Source organism: Micropterus salmoides, unplaced genomic scaffold, assembly GCF_014851395.1.
Source record: "Micropterus salmoides isolate LMB-PRFRI ecotype aquatic unplaced genomic scaffold, ASM1485139v1 Ms_hic_scaffold_1, whole genome shotgun sequence".
Classification (NCBI taxonomy): domain Eukaryota; kingdom Metazoa; phylum Chordata; class Actinopteri; order Centrarchiformes; family Centrarchidae; genus Micropterus; species Micropterus salmoides.
Window position 1 is genome coordinate 49,029,167 of NW_024040040.1, and position 11,517 is coordinate 49,040,683.

Below are 11,517 nucleotides of genomic sequence, written 5' to 3' on the forward strand. Positions count from 1 at the left end.
TTGACTTGTTTCTTATTTCACTGTTTTCTCTTCACAGTCACAGACCTAACGTACCTCTACTGCAAACACGCCATTACCAGTACCAGCTCAACTCGCCTCGGCTGGACTCGACTCGGTTTGGCCGTCCTCCATTTTCCATTGCAGGTAGAACCCGGGGATAGCACCCCTCAATGTAGCTAGTCGTCATAACGACACCACACACAACTGCCATGATGTAATGTTCAATGCGACACACACACCAGCAACGCACAAACGGCTTTCTCTTGATTTAAGTTAAAACGTTTCAACATTACTCAGAATGTAAAGACAGATACGACGGAGGTACCTAGATAGCAGGTACAAGTACAACAAACCAAAAAAAGGTGAGTAGAGTAGAGGCGAGTTGAGCTAGTACTGTGCAGTGGAAAAGGGGCTTTACTGTCTCTCTCTCCCTGTATGTCGGCTTCGGTGACTCTCTTCATCAGTAATAGGCTAGGCTGTATAAACCTAAAAAACCTAAAAAACCTAAAAAAACGAAAAATACTTGTCTTCTGGATTTTTCCTCCTGTGATTCTGTTCAGAGCAGCAGCTGAGCTGCATGTTGAGGAGGCGTGTTGACTTGTAACGTAATCACCGTGTTTCTCTTCCGTGAGAAATGCTACAATGTGTAGCCTAACCTGGGTGGCCCATCAAGGTAAAGCGTGTGTGTGGGAAACACTGAATGAACCGTCTTTTTTCTTTTACAAGCCAGGTCTTTAACAGTGTTGACCAGCAATGTGTCTCCCTCCATCTTGTTAGAGACTTTATGAGTAGACGGCTGCGTGCAGACAAAGAGAGAGAGTTGGGGATGAGCGGTGAGAGACAGAGAGAGGAGTAAACGCTTGCAGGACTTTACGGAAACATTAATTAACTCAACATCAAACAATATCGGTATAAACAGTATTGTTATGGACTGTTTTCTTATGTTCAGAGTGATTTATGTATGGGTTTACTGCCTCCTACTGGCCATTTAAATATCTAAGTGTTTTATTCTGAAGTAGGAAGTTGTTGCTTTAGTGATACAGGAAGTAGTTGTGCTGGGTGACCCCGGAAGTTGTTTTCAGCATGCACAAGGGAGTCCGTTCAGATATTTTGGTGCTGCAGTAACATCTCTCACATCCTCCTTCAAAAGTCTTGCTAAACACAATGTCTGTAAGTAATGATGTTTGTATACATTAACACCGCATGTCTGTTGTTATATTTGTCATGTAGACATTTCTGAAGCTAGTTCATGGCTGTTTATGCTGGTCACTCAACTGATTTAGCTATTTAGCTATATGCGGTAGCTTTTATTGACTGTACTGTAATGCTGTTACTGATATGTGTTGTTGTATCTGTTTCAGTTTCACAAACTTTATTGATAAACTCAACAAACGGCATAGTGTCTCCTGTGGCTTTATTGATGACTGTTTAGCTGGCTGGATAGCTACGGAGTTAGTGAGACCAGTGATAGGTATTGTCTAATTTCTAATATCTTTTGAAATTATATCGGTATACCTCATATACCGATATACCACCCAGCCCTAAATAACATGATGCCAGTAAATAAATAGCATATAGTCGGATTAAAGATTTGTGAAATTATCATAGTTAGCTCTGTCCAACCACATTGTTTTGCAATATCTATTATAGTAAGTGGGTGGAGTGGTGGGGATTTTATATGTTGTAGTAGCGACAATGACTACTGTTGGTTAACAGATTGAAATCACCACTGTCACAAAGCTGCATTGTGTCTGTTGCTAAAAACTGTAAGGTCGCAAAGATGACGGTTTCTGCGGAAACACTGTGTGTTTTTATTATTGATGGAGGAATTGCATCCCACAAGGTCAGTTGCAAAAATTATTACATTTTTGTCAAAATGGCATTTTTTAATAACCTGATTTTCATTGAGTGTTCCCAAAACATCTCTTCTCCCACAGAATGTGCCCACATTTCTCAGTCTGACAGCACTCTCCTGGCAGCTCCTAACAGGTTTGGACATCTCTGGAGATCTCTTAAATATTGGCAGAAATATGACTCATTTCTGAGGTTAAGAAAGTTGATAAAGTGCTTTTACACCTGGGCTTAAAATTAGAACCAAATATGTGTTAGTCTGAGTGTTTTTGTCCAGTTGGGACTGATTTTCTTCTCCGCTGCTTGATGAAAACGCAAGGGCACAAGATGCATTATGTCACTCATGTAACACAAAAAATTGACAAACTTAACAAGAGTTAGCTTAGTGCAGCACAGGAGATAATATTAAAATTATAAACACAGAAGTGAAAGTTTCTCTGCTTGCTTTTGCAGAAAAGTATTAAGTATAAAAGTGAGGACGGTGCTCCATGACGTCCTGTTTGGGAGAGTGCAGAAGGTTTCATCATCTGGTCCAAGAGATTCGCCTAGATAGCACTTATTTCAACGGTTATTTTTTCATTGCTGGAGCAGGGTGGGACTTAATTTTAAATAGGTTTATTATAAACATTACCCACTTACTGTAGTTTGGAGAAGATGTGCTTGTCATGTCCAAAACATTAATAATGCAAGGGAAAGGGTGCTGCCATGCTAAAAGAAAGGCATCCTATGTGTTCCCGGCTGTAAGCTGAGTTGCTCAAGGTATAATGGTTAAACAAAACAAATGCTTTTGGGATATTTTTCTAGCTACCACACCAGCCCATGTGTGCATGTTTGTGTGCGTGGTGGCGGTGGTGGGGGGCGGGCTTCTGATGATCAAAGCAATGAGAAGTCTGTGCTCAGCAGGTAGGGAATGTGTTTGGTGAGCTTGAAGGAAGTGTGATCCACTTTATATACAAACCCTGAAAATTTAGAAAATCATTCCACCATATGGACATCACTGCAAGGGAATCCTAAACTAAAGGAGTGGGAAAAAATGCAGAAATACAGAGAAAATGCAAGAAATAAAAAAACACACAAACCAAAGCAAACAACTCAGAGGCATCTATGTGAACCACATTCCTTTTATTGTTTTATTAATATGAACAAACATTGTCCTGTGTGTATGAATAAAAATATTGTTTCAGGGTATGTATTCAAAGGCTTCGGTCCCCAGTCCTCCCTTGTGATGTCGCAGCTTGACATTGGACATGGGCAACCACAATGGATGACATACAGAGAATATGTTACAGCCAACAAAGGACAGGGGCTGACATGGCCGTCGTGTGTCATACAGGCACGGGAGCTGACATGCAACTAGAACTGTTTTATAATTCATTTGATCTCACCCGAGAAATAAAGCAGCAGTCCCTGTCAAGAGCATTTAATCCAGGCACACTGTGAGTGAAGATGTCAACAATCTGTCAGCTCGATTTGACGCGCAACTTGTCATGCCTTCTGCCAAACACCTACACAGCTAAGTGACAGAGAACAAAGGAGTTGGAGAATGAGGCGGGGCAAAGAGAAGCAAAACTTGACGTGATAAATCCAACATGACAGCAGTGTCAACATGTCACAAAACCATACACACGTTGTCGATTTTAAACTCACGCTTTTACAGTTAGCCTTTGGATTCACCCCGCTTTCTCCAAATGAAATTTGGGTATCACATTTGGTCACTTCTCCACTCACATGTGAAATATGAACTGTCTCCTATAGATCACTGAGCACTCTGTCCACAGAAAGATGGACTCAGCAGTGTTAGATAATTTGCCTCTCTGGTCAGTTTGCATCTCTAGTCCCTTTGCCATCCTTTGGCATGAAGGGATCACAGACCGGCAGGGTTGGTAAACATTTGCCTGCTGTCTGCAGATTACTGACATCGTGTCACATGATTTGCGGGCATTAAAGCTCATGTTTTTCACTGTTGACACCATTTGCAGAAAAGTCGCACAGTGCACCTAACTGCGGTGAAATACAGTAGCTTTTGTTTTACTCACCTTTTATTATGTCAGCTTCACAGACATCTTAATCTTGGAACTTATTTCTGATCACAAGAAATAAATTGAGATGTAAAAATGTAATTGTGAATGATCACTGTTCTTGGCAAAGAAAAACAACAACAAATATAATTACAGTTGCTTTGTATAGCATGATTTACTGATTCCCCAATTTGGACTGCAGATGTAGCAACCTTGATCTAACAGAATCGATCCAGGGAGAATTGTGTGCTGCTAATTTAAGTCTCTACATGTTACATCAAAATTGGTACAGTATATTTATAAATAAATGGTAAGAATAAAAATATAAAATCTCTATTCTTAATATCTTCATATAAAACTATGTAAATGTTATTGAAGGGAGAACATTTCAATAAAAATCTGGCCTTTAAGGATGACAACGTGACAGCATATCATGTTGCTAAAAGTTTACATATTACTAACTTGAGGTAAACAGATTAATTCCACATCACAGATTCTTGTCAAGCATGAACATGTCCCTATAGATAGTGAAACATTTTGACAAGCCAAATCACAGGTCAGAAACAATGTCTTTTCTGTGTAAATGGAAGATAACAACGTTTGTGCATTAGTAAAGTCATAACTGTTTAAAGAGCAAGGGAAGGATTTTTTCAAAGCTGTGATAGAGTGGTATTACCCTTTAACCTTAACTGTCCATGTACTGTTTCTATGCCAACAGCAGAGTCTTTTAGCTCTGGCTGGGTACCAAGTGATTGTGTGTGTGTGTGTGTGTGTTGCGCTGTTCTGCTCAGCAGTTTCCTATTTACTGCCGTAAATATTTCATATACACCCATTTGCAATTGTTGAACATCTCATTTCGGAACCATGGGCATTAATCTGCTGCTATAGCAGCATCCACTCTACTGATTCACCGGGCTGCAGTGACCACAAGAGCATTAGTGAGATCGGCCACTGATATTGGGCATTAAGGACCAGCTCGTAGTCTGCATTCCAGTTCATCCCAGAGGTGTAGGAATGGGGTTGAGGTCAGTGCCAGTCAAGTTCTTTCTCACAAAACTGGGTAAATATTTTTTTTTTTATGAGGCAGGCTTTGTGCACAGTCATGTTGAAACGGGAAAGGGTCAAACATGAACTATGGCCACAAAGTTAGAAGCAAACTATTGTCTAAAATAATATTGTATGCTGTAGCATTGAGATTTTACTTAATTAGAACTAAGGGGCCTTAACCATGAAACAGCCTCAGACCAAAAGTGCATGGACAGGGGTGTCCTCAATCTTGTGCTTTTTGTACAATCGCCTAACACTGCCTAAACATAACTGGCCAATATTTGCTAAGCACAAAACAGCATTCTGCCTGTAATGTCAACAGCAGTTTTACTTTCTTGTAAGACACTTCTATCATAGTTGTTTCCAACAGGTACAAAAGCAGAGAAATGCACTGTGGAATGGCCATGTGAGGTAAGAATACAATTGAGGCCAACTTTTTTAAGGATTGAGATCACAGCTCAGTGTTATATTTCCACAGTGCTATATAGCTTTCTGTAACTTAATGGTCACCAAGAACAAGTGTGCCACTTAACAAATGGCCTGCTCTGCTCAATATGCAATTAACCTATATCGCGGGATGGAAGTTTTCAGTCCACGCAGGAGAGTTTTGACAGAGTGAATATCTAAAAACGGCAGTATACTGTGCAGAAATCAATCCCCTTTCTCTCCATTGATTCCATTAAAAGCCTTTTTGGAGATTGATTACACTGAAAGCCTCCCTCCGCTTTGGATTACAGTTGCACAGTTCCAATCTCATTTTTTACAGTCCAAAGATATGGGCATTTATTCTATTACACTGCAAGGTGCAAAGCCTGGAGCCTGAACATCAGAGACCACCCTTTTTTAAGAATACTGCTTTGTACAGATAGTAGAACATCCGTTTGAGTATTGGGTATTGCCCTGCTTTCTCAGATAAGTGTTATCACTCTTGTCATTCCCTTTCAAAGTCAGTTTTCTCCCATCAAGATCAAAATGCATGTTTCATGTAATCTGAAAAATAAACTGTGCAAAGTGAAGTGATTCAACCTGTTTTAAGTCCCTGTCGTGCTGCTTTTTACAAACACTGATGATAATATACACAATTATTTAAGTGTGGTAGGCGCTGTGTGAACGGTATGCGGTAGCTCAGAGGTCTAAAAACCTAAGGAAAACAAAATAAATTGCATATAGATTCCTTTGTATGTTGTAGCTCTCAATACAGCAGCCTTATCTCTGTAATGGAATATTTATCAGTAAAGAGTACAGCAAAAAGAATGTTGCCCATGGCAACTGAATGCATTAAACATTTTGTTATTTTCTGGTGTTTGTATATCGACCAGATAAATGATCAAGAATATTAAGGCCTGTATAGGGGTCCCTTATCCAGTGCCTTATAGTAGCCAACTTGAGGGTAAACTCGGGGATAGTGTCCTTGCTGTTGGATTCATTTATCCGTCACATATTTCTGCTGAGCATACCACTATCTGTTAGTGGGATGTTTATGAATATATCCACAAAATGATATGAAAGCAATAACACTTCACAAGATCTGGGTTATTTCACTAAAAAAATCGATCAGATGCGTCTCTTGAAATTGCATTTCTCTCACTCCGGAGTTGTTTAATATTGCATGTATTTCACAAGGGTGCAGCTATGTGTATAGGGAGAAAGACAGCTGGGTTTTGCATATGGCTGTATATGACCTTTCCCTGGTCCACTGCGTTGCTTAGTGCAGTATTTTGGCAGACTTAGGTGTTGTTGCTGAATAGATAAGACTCATCCTGAAACCTGTCCCTGTGAGGTCTTGCTTCTCAGTACCGTGCTTGCATTTTAAAAGGTTACTTTAGGATGCCAACTTGGGCCTCCACATTGCCCAAGGCTACTCCCCCGTCTCGCCAACCCCTCCTCATGGTCCTCCTCTGGCATCTACCAATAGGACGTGGATCAGGAGAATGACAGGGGACAGGGTAGGGTGTGGGCACAGAGTTCATGAGTTTTGCTTGGGCTGCCAAGTTGAGCCAGAGGACAGACAAATCAAAGAGGCCTACAGTCACTGGACATCTTTCCAAACAAATTGATGGCTCTAGTGTGGCCTTAAAAAATCTTTTCAATTTTCTGCAAGTGTCAACACAATGTCTTATGATTATTCAGTGCAAGGTTATGCCTTTGTGTTCTTTTATTTTATGTACAAATGCCCCCTCAATGAGAAAAAATGAGAAAAATCCTTGATAGTGAGGACATTTTGCCTTTCTACATCTCTGTAAGAGGTTTTGGTAAGTCCCTGAACTTGGGGTTAAGGTAGGAATTAAGAATGTAGCCTCAATTAACTGAATCAATTAAATGAAAATGACTTAATAAAATACTGCTGAAAAACAAAAACAAAAGTACTAACAGTCACATTTTTAAATCCTTGCACACAATTTTTAAAACTCAAACACTACATTTAACCGTATAGCAATGGCTGGACTTTTTGATTATGATGTCATTGTATACAGTGTTGCCTTTGTCACATTCAAGGCGAAGTTTTCATTGCAGTCACTTGTTTTCTTGCTGTTCACTTCCTTAATTGGAAATTGCTCACACACAGCAGACTGAAAACTTGACAGTGGGTCCACATTTTCAGTTTTGCCTGAGTCCATCTCGTCACTAACTATATCTACAGAGTTCAGTTGAACTCAGTGAAGGTGTGATTGCTCTCTATGTGGTCAAAGGATGCACAAGAAAAAAAAGCATATGAACATGTTTCCTTTATCTACAGTAAATTTGCTTCAACCTGTCCCTATCCTTAACCAAGCACTTTATACTGTAATTGCACAGATATTGTATGAATAATTCATGTGATAAAAAAACAAAAACGTTGTGATTTGTCATTCAATATGTCACTGAATGTAACCTGGGATTTGGCAGAATCTAATATTAATGTTGTGTCTGACAGTATGGTTGCAATTTCATGTCACAAATATTTGATACAGTTTATCCTAGTAGTAAGTGTTTTCAGAGTTACAGTAGAACTTGTGTTTTAGCATAGAAAACAACTGAGGTTAGGCTATTGTCATGGTTTTCCTTCAAGGAAAAGCATTTTTCACATAAAATTTCAGTTTACTGGAAGGTAGTTTTGGATTTTTTATTATTTTTTATTTTTATTTCGTTTTAACTTTTTGTTTTCAATTTCAGTTTAGTTTTAATATTGTTTTAACATGGGTTTGCTAGTTTAGTTTTTGAAAATGCTTAGTTTTTTTTAGTTTTAGTGTTTTTAGTTTTAGTCTTTGTCGCTGCATGATGCCAAGCTCAGTTCAGTCCAGTTTAGTTTTTTCATAAAACACAACATATATAGGGGCCCAAACACTAAGTATATATATATTTGTACATCTGTACAACACATTGTCTAAATAAATACTACAAATAAATGAAGCACATGTCTACACAATCTACAGTATAATTTCTAACCTACATACTGAAAACCCTAAGAGCTAATCCTACTACCCAGTGGTCCCAAGAAATTCATTACATCATTCTCTAGATCTATCATTCTTGGTTATATAGGTGAAATACAATAAATGGAGATGAAATACAATTGATGAACAGCTAAGAAATTGGAAGATATTTGTGGCTCCAATGGGGGCCTAGACTAACAGGTCCCTAGCACCCTGAAGGAAAGTAGAGAACTGGAAAGCAGTTATATTAAAATCTAAACCTTTATTAATCAAAAAGTATAAAAACAATGTCAAGCACAAAGAGGCAGGTTGGCTGAGATATCGGTGACACCATAAAGCACAAACTAGCTGAAATGTAGTAAATATAATGACCAGTAATGACGAGCAGACATGTTAACCCAATGCAAGGGGAGCTCACAATCAATGGGTAAGGGGTAAGTTTATCCCACATGCAGGATGAAGATAATAGAAAACATGTTCAAATCCCACCAACTATGCAGCCAATCCCTACCTGGGTCTCCCTGACTAAGTTAGCCTATCCCTAAGGTTACAAGGGGCTCTCCTCGTAACAGCGGTCACCACCTGCTACGCTGCAGCCAGACGCCGCCCTGACCCCGGGCTCTCTTGACGGATAAAGCAATCGTGGCAGGACAGCCACTCAGACACACAGTGTGCCAGCTCTTCATGCGGAGGACAAAAGCATAACACACCCGCGGCTCAGCACCATGTGTCTATCTGCTCACCGCACGCACCGCTGAACTGCCGGTCCAGCCAGACCAACTACCCCCCAACGTCAGTTCCACTGGCTTCATATCCTATAAATAAATAAATAAACGAAAACTAAGGACAATTACTCTTTCATTTTAGTTTATTTTAGTTAGTTTTGCAAACCAACTGTATAGTTTTAGTTCGTTTTTTGTAAAGCCTCGTTTTTATTTTTATTTCAATTAACTTCATTGGTTTACAGGTCTTGGAGATTATTGCTCAACCTATGCAGTTGCAAAAGGTCTTGTGTGAACATAAGAATATAAGCAGTAAAGGAAATCACCCCGTCATCAGGGCATTTCTTTCTTGAAAGCCTGCTTTGGAAACCGGGGTCATGAGGGTCTAACAAAAAGGTGCCCTGGGATGCATTATGGGAAATGTAGGCGTCTGTTTTTCATTCTCTTTTTTAAATCTCTGCCTCTGCTACTTCAATTTTGACCATCCTTTTCTTTATCTGTCTTTTATGGGAGTGCAATACTAGATTGCTGGTGTACTCTTTCAAGATTAATGTTGGTTTGGGTTTAACCCCTTGATGCCAGAATGTATTTACAATTATATTTACAATTATATAAAAACAAAAAAATATTTGTGTTTTTGCTCAAGCTGATGCTAAATTAAATGTAGCAAATTAGCAACAAGAGGCATAAATGGATGCTTGCAAAAGGTTCCAAGGTACGTATCGAACATGCACAAACTGACATTGGGGGAATACATACGCTATCCTGGCTGCAGTCTGATTGGAAGCGGTGCGATGCGAATTTGCGACAATCAGCGTAAAGAGGTTACGGTTAGAATTAGAAATGTGTTTAAGATTAGACATGAGATTAGGGGACGGAGGTCTTTTAATGGTAAGTGGGTTTCAACCACAAAAGGAAAAAGGAACACACACATGCAAACCCACTCAGAAATGTGGACGTACACGTATACACCTACCCCACAGAGCTATGACTAAGTCTGGTAGATTACCCAATCCCTGTTGGCACAGTGCTGCTATTGGGAACATCGGGCCTTGTCCTGTGTGGTTGGCTGGCCAGTATGCCGTTTGTCCTGGGGGGCTCAAGTCACAGGGCTTAGCTGCTGCTGCTGCCACTGACCACAGCCATCTGAACTCCTTTCCCATTCTGACCCCAGGCAGCACACAGTCTGCTGCTTCATTAGGTCACTCCACCACCTCTAGCTAGGGGGGAATTTTAAGGCAGGTCCAGTCTGGATTACCATATGGCTCCTCTTGGTTATGCTGTCATGAAATATGAATCCAACACACAGACTATTGCTCCTAACGCGCTCAGAAGTGTCACATGCCCAGTTCGACACTGCGAGAACTCTGGGGGCATCGATGTTGCAAAGATTTCATCACGCTTGAAAGTTTTTGCATTGTGAGTTGCTAGGTTCATGTTCAGGAGTCCACATTGTTTACCTTAGCTCACTGTCAATCCACATTGTTTTCACCTACTTAAATGCACAAAAGATACTGCTAGACACAAATGTAAAGGTGTTGGAGAAATCTGCTCTGCTGGAGAAATCATCATCTTGTGGATGTAGTACTTGAAAAAAAAAAAAAAAGATTCTTCAACACTAATTGTCTTGTCTCTTTCTCTACCCACACCTCCAATTAGTGCAAATCCTCCCTTTGTGAAAAAGTGCTCTGCAAAACTGCAATAAAGGTTTAACACGACATGCAGAAAAAAAATGACTTTTTAATGGCAGAGGCACAGCCTGTGTGTCAGGTAAGGAAGCTGTAAGGGTCTGCTTTATTCCTTGAGGCCCAGAGGTGGTTAAAGTGACAGAGGCCAGATGGTGGAGTCTACATGCCTGGGAGGCGAACACAGACTGACAAGACAGCCAAGGGTCTTCCATGGTGAAGTGTGAACAGTGGATTAAATAACATTCCTCTATACATCACTCATGTCTTTCTCAAACCATGTTGTTTACTTTTTGTCAGAATTATTAAAAATTATATTTGCCTGAACAACATGTCCGATTGGTTTCTTTCACATACTTTCTGTAAGCATTTCTTTTGCCAGCACTGCTATGGAACCGTTGCCCCCTAAAAACTTTTTATTGTCTTACATTTTACTTAAATAAGATGGAAACAATATCATGCCATTCTTTCTCTTTTTTTTTTCAGGTTACTGCCCCGGTATAAAAAATGTAATGTAATGAACACATACTACAAAAAAATACTTGAATAAACACTGGAAACAAGTTGAATTGTCCCACCCATCTGTCAGTATATTTCACCCAACTGGCAGATAAACTTCTTCAGTCTCATTTGCCATTTCTGACAGGTGTTAGCCCTACGTATGAAAAACAATATCTCAAACTCCCGGCCTAAGCTGTGGGACAACCTTTGGGGTGTTGAATGTCACCATCTGTTGAGGACCTTCTAAGTTGAAGTCATTACAGCACGTGGAGGGAGAGCA

At 39.9% G+C, this 11,517-nt stretch overlaps 1 long non-coding RNA gene across 2 annotated transcripts; it reads left to right on the forward strand.

Annotated features, from left to right (window-relative positions):
• Nucleotides 1-1,093: 1,093 nt before the first annotated feature.
• On the forward strand, nucleotides 1,094-7,754 carry LOC119912753. 2 transcript variants are annotated; one of them, XR_005446214.1, is made up of 4 exons: nucleotides 1,094-1,471; nucleotides 1,772-1,843; nucleotides 1,938-1,989; nucleotides 2,305-7,754. It is a non-coding gene; the product is annotated as an uncharacterized LOC119912753 (long non-coding RNA). The 2 variants fall into 2 exon arrangements; XR_005446207.1 differs by having other exon boundaries at nucleotides 1,094-1,843.
• Nucleotides 7,755-11,517: the final 3,763 nt, after the last annotated feature.